A 15,586-nucleotide genomic window follows, 5' to 3' on the forward strand; every position below is an offset into this window, starting at 1 on the left:
TAAAATATAGACAAATTATCTGAGAATCTAATATTTCATTGAAAAGAAAATAAATTGGATTAGCAATTATTTTACATAATAAACAATTAGAGAACCGATTTGACAACCATGACTTGCATTCAAATCTTTCTGCAAGTTAATAACAACAGCTACTATTAGAAATTATCAAGTAATTTGCAATGTCTTTTAACTGACTCAATCACTCAGTTTCCTATCAAAACAATGTATAATATGAGATAGGGGTTTTGCAGGTTTGCAGTGGAGTCCTCCAACAAAATCAACATTTGAGTGGATGAGGAAATTGAAAATCCCAGGAGTTTCAAATAAGACATATGTCAGCTTTCCACATTGTCTCAGATAAGGTAGTGTGTCTTCCTGACAGGAAAAAGAAAAGAAAAAGTGGATGACACAAGATAATTACATTAGATAATTTTCTGAATGGGATTGGAATAATGTAGGCAAAAATGTAGGCAAAGTGTCTGTACATTGAAATACAAAAACATATATTCAAATATAGGCATAATTTAATTTTTATGTATTATATATTTTACCCATGTGTATTTATAAGAAAAGCAAAGTGATAAGAGAATTTTGAGGGTAAACTCCATCATTGCTAATGTCACATCAGAATACTCACAATCATAAACAATTATTAAAATAATCTATAGAGAAGTAAACATCCATTGATTACCCCTTAAAGCTTCCACAGTAGCATATAAACATTTAAGCAACTCCTTGAGCTCCATGATAAACTAATTCTGCTGTACCCGTAAAAATGATTTTCTAAGAAATAGTCTAGTTTCCACAGTTCACTAAGCTAATCGTTTTATCTTTGGTTATTCAAGTGAACTGTGGGCTATTTTGAGATTGTGGCTGAAATTCTTGTACCCACTACTGCTTTTGATTCATGCTAATGCATTAATCATATTAGCTTTTAAGTAAACATATTTGCAAATTACAGCTAGAAAATTTTGAGAAATTATTCAAATAGAGATTTGTACTCAATCTTAATTTGGCTCATATTTTGTAAGAAACATAGTTTCAAATAAAAAAAAAACTACACAGATATAACAATGTTCAGACTTTAACAAGATGATTGACCTTAGAAGAATTTCCAATCTTTTAGTGAAGGAATGTAGAAACATTAGAAACTACAAATTACCCTTATTGATTTTGCATTTGAGATAGAGACATTATTTCTCTCAACTGTGAAGGAAACCTTCTGGTAACATGAGGACATATTTTAATTTCAGAATAAGGAAACTGAAGTATACAAGGAAAAACAATTTCTGCAATGTTACATAGATAGTTGTTGTAGAAAATTGTGTAACTACTCAATATACAGGTGTGCATTAAGTAAGATGTTTGTTGACGTGTCTGGCTATTTTTAAGATAAAAAAAGTATAGTAAAACAGATATGTGATTGTTTAAAGAAATATTACATGCACTAATATATGGGTTTAGGATGTCCTAGAATGTTCTGTATGAGCAATGGCCACAGAGTTTTAACTGACCTTATAATTTAAGCTTTTCTATAATACTTGTGCGATTGATAGATCATCTTGTGTTTTCATTTGATAAATTCAGTTACAAAAAAATGCCACTACCAGCCTGGCGCGATGGCTCACGCCTGTAATCCCAGCAATCTGGGAGGCCGAGGCAGGTGTAACACTTGAGGTCAGGAGTTTCAGACCAGCCTGGCCAACATGGTAAAACCCTGTATCTACTAAAAATACAGAAAATTAGCCAAGCGTGCTGACACGCGCCTGTAATACCAGCAGTGAGCTGAGATCGCACCACTGCACTCCAGCCTGGAAGACAGAGCAAGACTCTGCCAAAACAACAACAACAACAACAACAACAACCAAGTACCCTGACTTTGTTGCTTCATATAAGCTCAGCTTCAGAGGCACACGAAAGTTAGATCTCCATGTTATCAACTGAAAAAAATTGCTTACCTAGACCTTCACTGGAAAACTGATCCCACTTCTACTTATTAAATATTTGGAACCAAAATTGAAAATAAGTCACATATATCACATGTTTTACCTTCTCCATGAAAGTCATTTGGTCACTTAATTCTGACATAACAACAGGTACATAGGAAGGTGGAAACAGAAATCCTCCACTATGATTTTCAAGTGTGTAGCCAGGAGAGAAGCGGAGACTGTATCCAAAGGGTATGTTAAATAGTTCAGCCAGCAGCTCGCCACTGGGAATAATAGCGTCTGCAAGAACAAAATCAAATTTTGACTCTTGTAGTTTCTTCATAACTTTCTTATTTGAAACTACATCCTTACAGAACTTTCTAATTATGCCATTAAATATCCACATGATTTCTTGTACTTGTGAAAAATATGACCAAAATGTGTCTTTTGGAAGGGCTGCCCATCTCTTGACCAGTTGCATGATGATATCCTCAAACTCAGTTTTAGTTAAAGATACAGGATAAACTTCAAGTTTAAGAGTAGATGGGCTGTTGATATCAAAAAGAATGGAAGCTGAAGATGCCAATACAGTCACCTCATGACCCCTCTGGACAAGCTCATCCAGGATTGTCTTTATATTCATCCAATGGCTGAATTCTGTGGGGCACACCAGCACTTTTCCACAACTCCCAGAGCTAATGTAACAGCTCAGCTATATCAGCAGAAAAACTGAAGTCCATTTCATAGACATCCTGGTGCAATGGAATACTTTTTTCCATTTGCTGTTTCTTTCTGTCATTTCTTATGGTTATATCCATGAATAAATCAATCACAAGGTTAAAATGTAACTTTTACACTTCTCAGTAAATACATTATCATTAGATTAACAGTCTGAACATGTAGATGGCTAGGAGACAAATGAAGGTAAATGACCTGTTTTCACAAGTGTGTTTAATGTCCCTTTTATGATTATCAGTTCTATCTTTCAGCTAATATCAATGTTCTTGTATGGACACATCACTTGTCTTCTGTAATATATTTTAGACGAGTTTCCAGAACAGTAGCCATGAGAGGTTCATGTTTTTGCATTCGGTTTAAAACAGAACTAAAGATAAAATAACAAAACATGGTTCAAATAATTTTTGTATACTTTGCTCACATATAATTTATATACCACACAGCACCTTCAACTGAGGCATGGTGGACAGAGTGGGCTGCCATTTTTGCTGTTGGGTCAGCTTAGCTGTTCAGCCCTTCAAGCTTTGGAGAGTCCAAATATACTCGTGGTGGAAAGAATCCACCAGTTGATGCACATGTGCTCTACAAAAACATGGCCAGACTCCTTCTTGAAGCAGGTACCAGATCCTGTTCCTCCTCTCTGGGTGGGACTTCCCAACAGGGGACTCCAGCCACTCCCACCAGTGTTCTTAGGCTCATAGAGATTTGAAAACTCCCTGTGACAGAGCTCGCTGAGAAAGATGTGGGCCGGCACCTTTGCTGTTTGATTGACTTATCAATTCTGGTCTGTAAGCTTTGAGGAGCCCAAGCTGACTGGGGTGAAAATGATACACCAGAACAGCACAGCAGCCATATAAAAATGGGGCCAGACTGCTTTTTCAATTGAGTCCCTGACCCCTGTCCTCATTACTGGGTGGAGCCTCCCAACCTGGATTTTTGACTACCACCACTAGTGTTCACTGGCTGACAGAGGTTCCAGGCCTCCCTGATAAAGAGATCTCAGGGGGCAGGGCAGGCTGACATCTTTGCTGTTTGGGCAACTTAGCCATTCTAGCCTTCTAGCTTTGGAGTGTCCAAGGCAACCAGGGTCTGAAGTATACACCCAGCACAGAACAGCTGCTTTGTGAAAATGTGGCTAGACTACCTGAAGCAGGTCCCTGATACCGTTCCTTCTGACTAGGGGTCTGATCTCCCGAATGGGGTCTCCATCCACCTCTTAGAGGTATGTTTGTGCAGGAAACAGGTCCATACCTCCCTGGGATGGAGCTACCAGAGAAAAGAGCAGGCTGCCATCTTTGCTGTTTCTCAGCCTTCACTGGTGATACCTCCAGGTACTAGAAAATCTGAGGTGACTAGTGACTGGAGTGGGCCCCCAGCATACCACAGCAGCCCTACAGAAAAATGATTAGAGTGTAATGTGGGTGTCTGTTCCCATATGTCCTCATCAGGCAGACCTTCCAAGCCTGGGTCTGTAGCCAACACCTGCGCAAGCCATCTAGCTAGTAGCAACTTGGTAACTCCCTGGAGAGAGCCCCTAGGGCAACAGAAAGCCTCTCGGCCACTACCTCTTCAATGGAAGTTTCCTTGCCTCCCTTGGACCAACAAAGGAGCAAAAACACTGAGCCATTTCTGACTTGCATCTCTCTGAGATGAAGCCACAGGAACAAAGTAGCAGAGCAGCAAGCCAATTGATATGGAGCCCACAGGGGTGGGTGCAGGAGAATCTGTAGCAATGTGTGGTCATCTCTCTAAGTTCAACTTTCATGAATAAGAGACCCTAGCCCTTGGGTAACCATCAGACCCGATCCCTGCATGGTGATCCTGCACATCAGATGAGGCTGGTCTGATTTGAGCCCTCCTTGATCTTCTAACACTCTCCTGGGGCCCCAGCCTTGCCATGCCTACCTACAGGGCAGTCTTGGGTGCCCTGGGGCTCACACCACAGCTTCTGCACCAGAGGACTATGCCTGACCAATAGAGAGCTCCAATGGGCAACCCCTACAACCGTGCATCAGTCTTCATTTTCCCTTTCATACTCCAGCTTCCCCTGGGCCCACAGAAACTCCTCACATCATTTTGCTGAGTGTATGTCTGCATGGGTGGGTTTTGCTGTACTTGACCCACCAGCACACAGGAGTGCAGTGCATCCCTCCATGACCCCCACCATATTCACTCAAATCACACTGACAGACATTGCAACACTGCAGACAGAGCCTTGATGGACACAGAACCATAAGTCCTTGCCCTCCCAGTGCCTACCTTTTTGCCAATGCTGCACAGAGGACAGGGGATCCTTCCATACCCTGAGTGATCACTTCTGCTTGCAGGACACACAGAAGGCACTCAGACTTGTGCTGGCAATCACCCCTCCCTAAACAAACACCACCTCCAGTGTAACATCACACAGTCTCCAGCAGGGGCCTTCCAATCCCCTTCCCTGCTTTGCTTCTGCCACCTAGGTGAAGGCCCAGAAAGAGGCAGACACTCCTGCAGTCACTAGCACTCTGCTGCAGTTGCCACACCTTGTTCACCCCAGCACAGTAGACTTATAGCCTTGAAAAGCCAGAGAACAAAGTTGGGTCTCAATGCAAGTCCACCAGAGTTGAAGCATACAGTCCAGGAGTTGGGAACTGACCACTGCCCCCTCTAGAAATAAAGCCAGTTGGCTGAATCCACCTTATATCACAAAGAAACCTTCAAAGCCATCAAATGGAATGAAAGAAAAAAAAATCCAAAGGCCAGCAACCTCAAAGATTGAAGGCAGATAAGCCCACAAAAATAAGAAAGAACCAGTGCAAGAACAGTTTAAACTCAAAAAACCAGAGTGCCTTCTTTCATCCAAATGACAGCATCACCTCTTCAGCAAGGGTTTGGAACTGGGCTGTGGCTAAGTTGGCTGAAATGACAGAAGTAAAATTCAAAATAGGGATATAAATGAAGTATACTGAACTAAAGGAGTATGTTGTAACCCAATGCAAGAAAGCTAAAAATATTAATAACAATAAAACATTGCAGGAACTAACAGACAAAGTAGCCTGTAAAGAGAAAATGTAACTGATCTGATACAGTTTAAAACAAAACCACAAGAAATTTATAATTATTAATAGCAAAATAATATTATAAGTATTAATAGCAAAATAAAACTGAAAAAAACAGTACCAGAGATTTAAGACAGGCTTCCTGAAATCTCTTTATTTATATGTCTTTAAGACAGGCAGACAATAATAGAGAAAAAAAGAATGAACAAAATAAAATGAATGAACAAAACCTCCAAGAAATGTGGGATTATGTGAAGAGAATGAATCTAAGAGTAACTGGTGTGTCTGAAACAGATGGAGACAATTAAATCAGTTGGAAAGCATATTTCAGGATATCATTCATGAGAACTTTTCCAATCTAGCTAGAGAAGCCAACATTCAAATTTAGAAATGCAGAAAACCCCAGTAAGGTATTCCATGAGAAGATCATCCCCAAGACAAAAAAATTATCAGATTCCCCAAAGTCTAAATACAAATAATGTAAAAGATGGCTAGAGAGAAAGACCAAATTAGCTACAATTGGTAGCTCATCAAACTAACATGGACTTCTCAGCTGAAATCCCAGAAACCAGGAGAGATTGGTGGCCAATATTTAACATTCATAAAGAAAATAAATTGCAATTCAGAGTTTCATATCCAGCCTAACAAAACTTCATAAGCAAAATAAGATCCTTTTCAGGCAAGGAACAGCTGAGGAATTTGTTACCACCAGACCTGCCTTGCAAAAACTTCTGAAAGAAGCACTGAACATGGGGAAAAAGAAGTGTTACCAGCCTTTGCAAAAGCACACTGAAGTATACATAATAGTGACACTGTGAAGCAAGCACAAAAACAAGTCTGCAAAATTACCTGCTAACATCATGATGACAGGATCAAGTCCACACATATCAATATTAACCTTAAATGCATATGGGCTAAATGCCCCTATCAAAAGACACTGAGGGGCAAGCTCATTGAAGAACTGAGACCTGTTGATATGCTGTGTTCAAGAGACTCATCTCACTTGCAGTGACATATATAGGCTCAAAATAAACGAATGGGAAATAATCTACCAAGAAAATACAAAACAGAAAAAAAAGCAGGGGTTGCAATTCTAGTTTCTTACTAAACAGACTTTAAACCAACAAAGATAGAAAAATGACAAAGAAGGACAATGCAGACATATACGGTTAAGATGATGAAAAGGAGGCAGGACTAGTTTGCAGCTTCTACTTGGATGGACAGAGCAGTGTGTTAGGACTCATGTTACGGACTTTTTCTCCAAGGACTACTGCAGGAACACACCAGGAAAGCTGAGAAAATTCACAGACAGTTTGAAGGAACTGGGTCACCATGCAGGCTCCCTGAGAAGCTGAAAAACTGTGGGTCTGCTTGCTTTCTAGGTGGGGAGGCTTGTAGTCATGGGCAAGTTCTCAGCCCTGGTCACTGGCTGCAAAAAAAAAATAGATCCAATGCTGTTGGTGGGAAATCGGGGGGCAGGGGCATGGTGGGAGTGAGACCAGCTTTTAGGACTGCAGACTGCATGAAAGCAGGGTGAGTCCCGTGACTGCTGGCATTCCCCCACTTCCCTGGTGACCTGTATGACTCCGCAGAGACAGCCGTAATTCCTCTGGGAACATAACTTCATTGGCCTGGGAACCACACCTCCATCCACCACAGCAGCTGTAGCAAGCCCTGCCCAAAAAGAGTCTGAGCTCAGACACGTCATTCATACCCCCACCTGGGGAATTTTTCTACCCACCCTGGTAGCCAAAGACAAAGGTCATAATATCTTGGGAGTTCTATTGCCCTGCCTACCTCCTGAGAAACCTTAATACTTAACCAGGAATCTCTAGGAAAAATTTTCATTCTCCTATAGTACTGCAGGTGATGTACTCTTGAAAGTGCCACCTTCTGTCTGGAGGTCAGCCAACATAAAACCAGTGCACTAAACAAAAATACAACCAAGGACCCTCATAGAGTCTACTTCACTCCTCTGCTACCTCCACCAAAGCACATGATGATATCCACTGCTGAAAGACCCAAAGATGGATCACATCACAGGACTCTTTACAGTCACTTTCCAGTACCACGCCAGAGCCCAATAACTCCACTGGGTGGATAGACCCAGTAGAGCAAAAACAATCACTACAGCTCAGCTCTCAGGAAGTCCCGTACCTAGAGAAAAGGGGAAAACACTACATCAAGGGAGTATCCTGTGGGACAAAGGAATCTGAACAGCAGATCTTGAGTTCCATATCTTTCCTCTGACATAGTCTACTCAAATGAGAAGGGACCAGAAAAACAATTTTGGTAATATGAAAAAACAAAGTTCTTTAACACTCTTAAATAATAATGCCAGCTCACCAGCAATGCATTCAAACCAAGAATGGTATCTCTGAATTGCCAGGAAAAAAAAATCAGCAGGTGGATCATTAATCTAACCAAGGGGGAACCAGAGAAAGTTGAACTCCAACTTAAAGAAATCAAAAACATGATACAGGATACGAAAGGAAAAATCTTCAGTAAAATAGCATAAATTAAAATAAAAAAATCTGTGGAAATCAAGGTCACACTTAGAAAAATGCAAAATGCACTGGAAAATCTCAGCAATAGAATTGAAGAAGCAAAAGAAAAAACTTTAGCACTCAAAGTCAAGGCTTTTGAATCAACTCAATCCATCAAAGACAAAGAAAAAATAGTTTTAAAAAATGAACAAAGATTCCAAGAAGGTTGAAACTATGTTCAATGTCCAAATCTGAGAATATTTGGTGTTCCTGAGGAAGAAGAGAAATGTAAAAGTCTGGAACACATATTTGAGAAAATGATCAAGAAAAACTTCCCTGGCCTTACTAGAGATCTGGACATCAAAGTACAGGAAGCTCAAAGACCACCTGGGAATTTCATTGCTAAATGATCATTGCCTAGGCACATAGTCATCAGGTTATCTAAAGTCAAGTCAAAAAAAAAGCATCTTAAGAGCTCTGAGGCAAAAACATCAGGTAACCTACAAAGGAAAACCTCTCAGATTAAAGCAGATTTCTCAGAAGAAACCCTACATTCTAGAAGGGACTGGAGTTGTGTTCTTAGCCTCCTTAAACAAAACAATTATCAGCCAAGAATTTTGCATTCAGTGAAACTAAGCTTCGTAAATGAAGGAAAGATACAGTCTTTTCCAGACTAACAAATGCTGAGAGAATTCAACACTACCTAGCTAGAACTACAAGAACTGCTAAAAGGAGCTATTAATCTTGAAACAAATCCTCAAAGTACAACAAAATAGAACCTCTTCCTTAAAGCATAATTCTCAAAGAATCTATACAACAATAAGATAATGAAAAAATGCCAAGATCCTCAGGGAACAAATAGCATAATGAATAGAATAGTATCTCACATCTCAATATTAACGTTGAATATAAATGCCCTAAAAGCTCCACTTAAAAGATAAGAATGGCAGAATGGATGAGAATTCACCAAATATGTTTCTGCTGTCTTTAGGAGGCTCATCTAACATATAAAGACTCACATAAAGTTAAGGTAAAGGGATGGAAAAAGATTTTGCATGCAAATGAACACCAAAAGCAAGCAGAAGTTGCTATTCTTATATCAGACAAAACAAGCTTTAAAGCAACAGCAGTTTAAAAAGACAAAGAGGGACATTATATAATGATAAAACGACTAGCCTAACAGGAAAATATCAAAACCATAAATATATATGCACCTAAACCTGGAGGCCACAAATAGATAAAACCATCACTATTAGACCTAAGAAATGATATAGATGACAACACAATAATAGTAGCATACTTTGATACTCCACTGACAGCACTAGACAGGTCATTAAGACAGAAAGTCTAAAAAGAAACAATGGATATAAACTATTCCCTACAACAAAAGGACATAAAAGATATTTACAAAACATTCTACTCAAGAACTGCAGAATATACATTATACTTATCAGCACATAGAACATTCTCTAAGATAGACCATGTGATGAGCCACAAAATAATCTCAGCAAATTTAAGAAAATCAAACTTATACCAAGCACTCTCTCAGAAAATAGTAAAATAAAACTGTAAATCATCTCCAAAGGGAACCTTCAAAACCATGTAAATATATGAAAATTAAATAACCTGAAACTGAATGATCACTGAGTCAAGAAAAAAATCAACATAAAAATTTTTTAGGCCAGGCACTGTGGCTCATGCCTGTAATCCCAGAACTTTGGGAGGCCGAAGCAGGTGGATCATGGGGTCAGCAGATTGAGACCATCCTGGCTAACACGGTGAAACCCCATCTCTACTAAAAATACAAAAAATTAGCCCGGCATGGTGGCAGGCACCTGTAGTCTCAGCTACTCGAGAGGCTGAGGCAGGCTAATGGCGTGAATCCGGAAGGCAGAGCTTCCAGTGAGGCGAGATTGCACCACCGCACTCCAGCCTGGGTGACACAGTGAGACTCTGTCTAAATTAAAAAAAAAAAAAAATTAAAAATCTTTGCACTGAATGATACTAGTGACACAACCTATCAAAACCACTGGAATACAGGAAAAGTGGTGCTAAGAAGAAATTTAACAGCATTAAATGCCTACATCAAAAATTTGAAAGAGAACAAATAGACAATTTAAGGTCACACCTTGCAGAACTGGAGAAACAAAGAACAATTTAAACCCAAACCCAGTAGAAGAAAAGAAATAACAAATATCAGAGCAGAACTAAGCAAAATTGAAGTAAGTAAAACAATACCACAGATAAATGAAACAAAAAGCTGGTTCTTTGAAAAAATAAATAAAATTGATAGACCATTAGTGAGATTAACCAAGAAAAGAAGAGAGAAGATCCAAATAAGCTCAATTAGGAAAAAATGAGAGATATTATAACTGATGCCGTAGAAAGAGGATTCTTTAAGCTATTATGAATACCTTTGATACCGGTGGGAGGTAGACAGTTTCCTATGTGGAAATGGGTGGGTCCCTTGTGAAACTCCACCTTTAAGCCAGGGACAGCTTGAAGCCTTAGGGCTGGGCTGACAGTTCAGAGTGAAGCCCACCATCAAGAGTGAGAACTCCCTCAATGGCTTTGGCTAACTGGATGGTGGATTTTTCAGGCCCACCCATGGCTGTCCATTGACCAATCAGCACGAACTTCATCCCTTCTGAACCCATAAAACTCCAGACACAGCCAGACTCAGACACTCATTGGGATGAACTCCCTATAAGATAGGAGCTACCCACTTCAGGTCTCCTCTCTGCTGAAAGTTGTTCTGTCACTCAATAAAGCCTTGCTCACCATCCTGTTGTCTGTGTAACCTCATTCTTCCTGGTCACAAGACAAGAACTTGTGACCTGCTGAACGGTGGGAGTGAAAGGAGCTGTAACCCTTTCCTGGCCATCTCACCAAGCTATGGGCAGGAGCTAAAGGGGATGTAACACTGTAGCCCTCCCTCTCTCTGACGCTTACAGTAAGTCTAGTCCAGCCACAGCATCACATGAAGCCAGATCCTGTGCTGGTGTCTTGAACTACCTACCCCACCACAACAGCCAGCATGCCTGGCAGCGCACCGTTGCTGGACCCTGTGCTCACTTGTTTACACACCAGTCACTGCTCTACTTGTGGAGGTGATAAAACCCTACACTGACCTCCTTCTTTTGGACAAGAAGGACATTTTTTTATGACAGAAGATGTCATATTTTAGCTTTTAGTTAATCTATCTACCAATATAAAGTTAATTGCTTTAAGTGATGGGCATACTGTAGTATGTGTTTTCAAAATATTACAAGAAGATGATTCATCCTGTTTGTGACTGTTTACTAGGATGGCCTTGTGTAGGAGAATTTTAAGTGCAAAATTTTTTGGCCTTAAACTCAATTAATAATTTATATCCATACCCATGTGAAATTAACTATACTGATAAACGCATGGCCTCTTCTCAATTGAAAGTTCAGAGTATGGCAAAGAAACATTTAAGAATAAAGACGGAACTCTAATCATGTAACCCAGTTTATTTTTTTTGAACCAAAGAATGTGAGAAGTAACAACAATCCTCAGTACCTGGCTAGTAAAAAACCCTAACTTGCCACATCATCATTAAGATATTTCTTATTGAGTATTCCATGTGCTCAGCTCCCTGTGTCCCTCTAAGGAATATCACTGGGCAGAGGACACCTGCTGTCAGTTAAGGCAGACAGAAAAGTTTGGAGATTTAAAACTCTTATTATCCTGTCCAATCTTTTCTGTTTATATAGCTATGTAGCTTTTTGAGGGAAAATCATGTTTAACCTGTAGGTATTTAGTATGTGGCTTTATGCTACATTTCAGTGAGTTGAGTTTTTGCTGCAACCTGAGTAGAATTAAAATTGAAACTTAAGTTCAAACTTCAAATGTAGTACATATGTTAATATCAATGAGTATATTTACATACCTCTCATTTTGCAAAATGTATTCTTTCTTTAGAGGTAATGTGTGGCATATCATCACAATGAAAAAGACATTCACAAAGTTCAGGAAAAGTGATACTGTAAGAAAAATTGAGTGTCGGTGTGATATTGTAAAACATATATTTGGTCTTCCACCCACTTTTCCGGCATAAAACTACTAAAATCAGTAGAATCTCCAAAATGATGTGTTTTTGTAAGCTAATTAATTGACTGATGGCTGGCAATTCCTATGTAACTTCGAAATGAAGGGCAGTCATTGGAAAGACCCAAGCAGGAATAGAGTGTTGGGACTTTCATCTCCATCCCCCAACCTCCAGGGAGGATAGAGAAATTAAAGTTAAGTTGATCACCAATGGCCAATGGTTTAATCAATCATGCATACATAATGAAGACCTAAAAGAAAAAAAACTCAAAAGGACAGCATTCATAGAGTTTCCAGATACCTAAGCACATGGAGTTTCCTGGAGAATGGCACATCTCAGGAGGGCACAGAAGCTACACATCCCTTCCACTGTACCTGCTTATTGGATTAATGTAATTTCTAAACAATGGCCCACCTGCACCATACACATTCAAGGAAAAAGGTTTGAGGGCATAGTACATACTAGGGCTGATGTCTCTATTTTTTCCTCCAATGTATGGCCTTCCTTCTGGCTTAAACATCCCACTAACATGGGATAAGTAGGGGTTGGAAAAGCGGATGAAGTTCATCAGAGCACATTTATCTTGCCTTGCACTGGCCCTGATGGTCAAAAGGGTACAATTCAGCCTTATATCACACCAGTCCCCATTAATCTTTGAGGCAGAGATTAGCTGGCACAATGGGGGGTTGCAATTAATATTCCACATAACTCTTATAGTGTTCCCAGTCAACATATAAAGGAAAACATGACGTTTGTTCCTGGAATCGGTCTCAGTCCAAAACATGAAGGAATTACTAAACCTCTTCAAGTTACTGTAAAAAAAGACAAGGCTGGTTTAAAATCATAATTTAACCACTCCTCGTGCCCAATTACATTTAACATTGTTTACTTTAAACTTTCTAAATGTTCCTAAAGACAATACCCTGACTACAGCTGAACACCATTATGCAGGCAAAAAATTCTCCCTAAATGAAGGCAAGCCAGTGTTATGGAAAAACTCCCAGATCAATACCTGGGAATCTGGAACAATTATAACATGGGGAAGAGGGTATGCTTTTGTTTCACCAGGAGATCATCAATCACCTGTCTGGTTGCCCACTACACTTTAAATTCGTGTGAATACTGACAATGAAAACCACAGGGAAGAGACGTCCGCGTCAGAGACCACCCTCCTACCTGGTGAGATCTGTGCCGACTTCTCAAAAACTGGCATGCCAAATCAAAATGGGTCTGGTTCGATCCTCCCTAATGGCAACCGAGATCCCTCTAACTAATCCCACTTCTCCCAATTCCCTATCTTTTTCTCCTTATGAACCTAAAAATTTCACCATTTCTATTAGCCTGAAAATAACGTCCCTCTGTTCTTCTCTTCCTCCTTCAGCACTGGATCTCACTTCCAATAGGTTTCATTTAATAATTCTCTTCCTTATACTTTCTTTCTCACCAGTTTCCCCTCAAACTGATTGATCTGCTTCACAGAATTATTCCTATTGGGCTTAAGTGCCTTTTCCTCCACTTGTTCAAACCCTCACCTAAATGGATGCTCCTGTGGAAATCTAAACTAACGATATACGTGTGTATATATGTGTGTGTGTGTGTGTGTGTGTGTGTGTGTGTGTATCGGGGGGACCCACCTGCAATATTTCAATGTAAGTTCTTTTTATTTTCCGTAAGTGTTGGCCGGCTGAGAAATAAAGAGAAAGAGTAAAAAGAGAGGAATTTTACAGCTGGGTCATGGGGGGGTGACGTCACATATCAGTAGGACTGTGATGCCCCGGAACTACAGATGACTGTTGCCCCACTCAACCAGGAGAAGAAAACACTGCATTCAATGTTACTATGGGTTATAAATACCCTCCTCTGTGCCTCAGACATGCACCTGGTAGGATCCATTTAGAAACTCAAGTCTGGGCTGCTTATCTTCCGGAGAGATTAGCTACAGGAGAATGGGGACATTTGGTCTCTGGCATCTCCCTTTCTCCTTTAAGACAAATGAAAATGGGAGTAATAGGAGATACCCATACCATCAATATAAACCTGTAGGAAAACAATGTCCTAAAAATTTTGAGTACCCATCTAAAACTTTAAATTGGGAAGATTGTGTTAACTCACATGCAATATTATTAAAAAATGACTCATGGTTTAGTAATAGAGTGGGCACCAAAGGGCTATTTAAAAAACAATTGCTCCTCTGGTGGAAGGGAATGCCTGGAGGCTACTTATTTTATTTCTTATTGGGAGGATGAGGATCATCATCCTACTTTGTATAGGAGGTTCAGCTCATTCTTTCCCTTAAAATGGGAAGATAAGGGCATTACTCACCTGAGGCCTCATATGATATTCCCCTTTCTGAGCCCAGAACACCCAGAACTTTGGAAACTGGATATTGCCATGTCCGGACTGTGAGTATGGGAAGGAGAAACTTTTCTGTCTGTTGTGCCAATTACTGCCCCTTGCATCCGTGATTCTGAACCCCATGATAAATCCCATTTGAACCCTTTTCCTCTTTTTGAGGCATTAGGTCAGGTGGCAGGAAGTCTTTCTGGACTAAACCCCACAACTTGGATTAAGTCTACTGGGGGCTCCACTCTAGTAAATTTTGGAATAATGTTCTCTGTTTAATCGACTTGTTTTTAGTGTGCCAGACCAGTCAAAGATTCCTGTGTCAAAACCTAGAGAACAAACAAGCCTTCATCACCATGGCACATTTATATAAAAAGAAAGGGAGGGATGTTGTGGGAAGTCAGGGACCCCTGAATGGAGGGACTGGCTGGAGCTGCGGCAGAGGAACATAAATTGTGAAGATTTCATTTTAATATGGACTTTTGTGAGTTCCCAAATAATAATTTTATAATTTCTTATGCCTGTCTTACTTTAATCTCTTAATCCTGTTATCTTCATAACCTGAGGATGTATGTCACCTCAGGACCACTGTGATAATTGTGTTAACTGTACAAATTGCTTGTAAAACATGTGTGTTTGAACAATATGAAATCAGTGCACCTTGAAAAAGAACAGAATAACAGCAATTTTTAGGGAACAAGGGAAGACAACCATAAGGTCTGACTGCCTGTGGGATCCTGCAAAAACAGCCACATTTTCCTTCTTTCAGAGAGCCTATAAATGGACGTGCAAGTAGGGGAGATATTGCTAAATTCTTAGCCTAGCAATGAATATTAATATTAGTACTCTGGGAAAGGAATGCATTCCTGAGGGGAGGTCTATAAGCAGCCACTCTGGGAATGTCTGTCTTATGTGGTTGAGATAAGGACTGAGGTATGCCCTGGTCTCCCGCAGTACCCTCAGGCTTATTAGGGTGGGGAA

The 15,586-nt window shown here is 40.0% G+C and overlaps 1 pseudogene; it reads right to left on the reverse strand.

The window, feature by feature from the left end:
- LOC134739521 (UDP-glucuronosyltransferase 2B4-like) overlaps positions 1-2,679 on the reverse strand; it is a 374,361-nt pseudogene extending 371,682 nt beyond the window's left edge.
- Positions 2,680-15,586: the final 12,907 nt, after the last annotated feature.

The sequence above is a fragment of the Pongo pygmaeus genome, chromosome 3 (genome assembly GCF_028885625.2).
Source record: "Pongo pygmaeus isolate AG05252 chromosome 3, NHGRI_mPonPyg2-v2.0_pri, whole genome shotgun sequence".
In the NCBI taxonomy this organism is placed as follows: domain Eukaryota; kingdom Metazoa; phylum Chordata; class Mammalia; order Primates; family Hominidae; genus Pongo; species Pongo pygmaeus.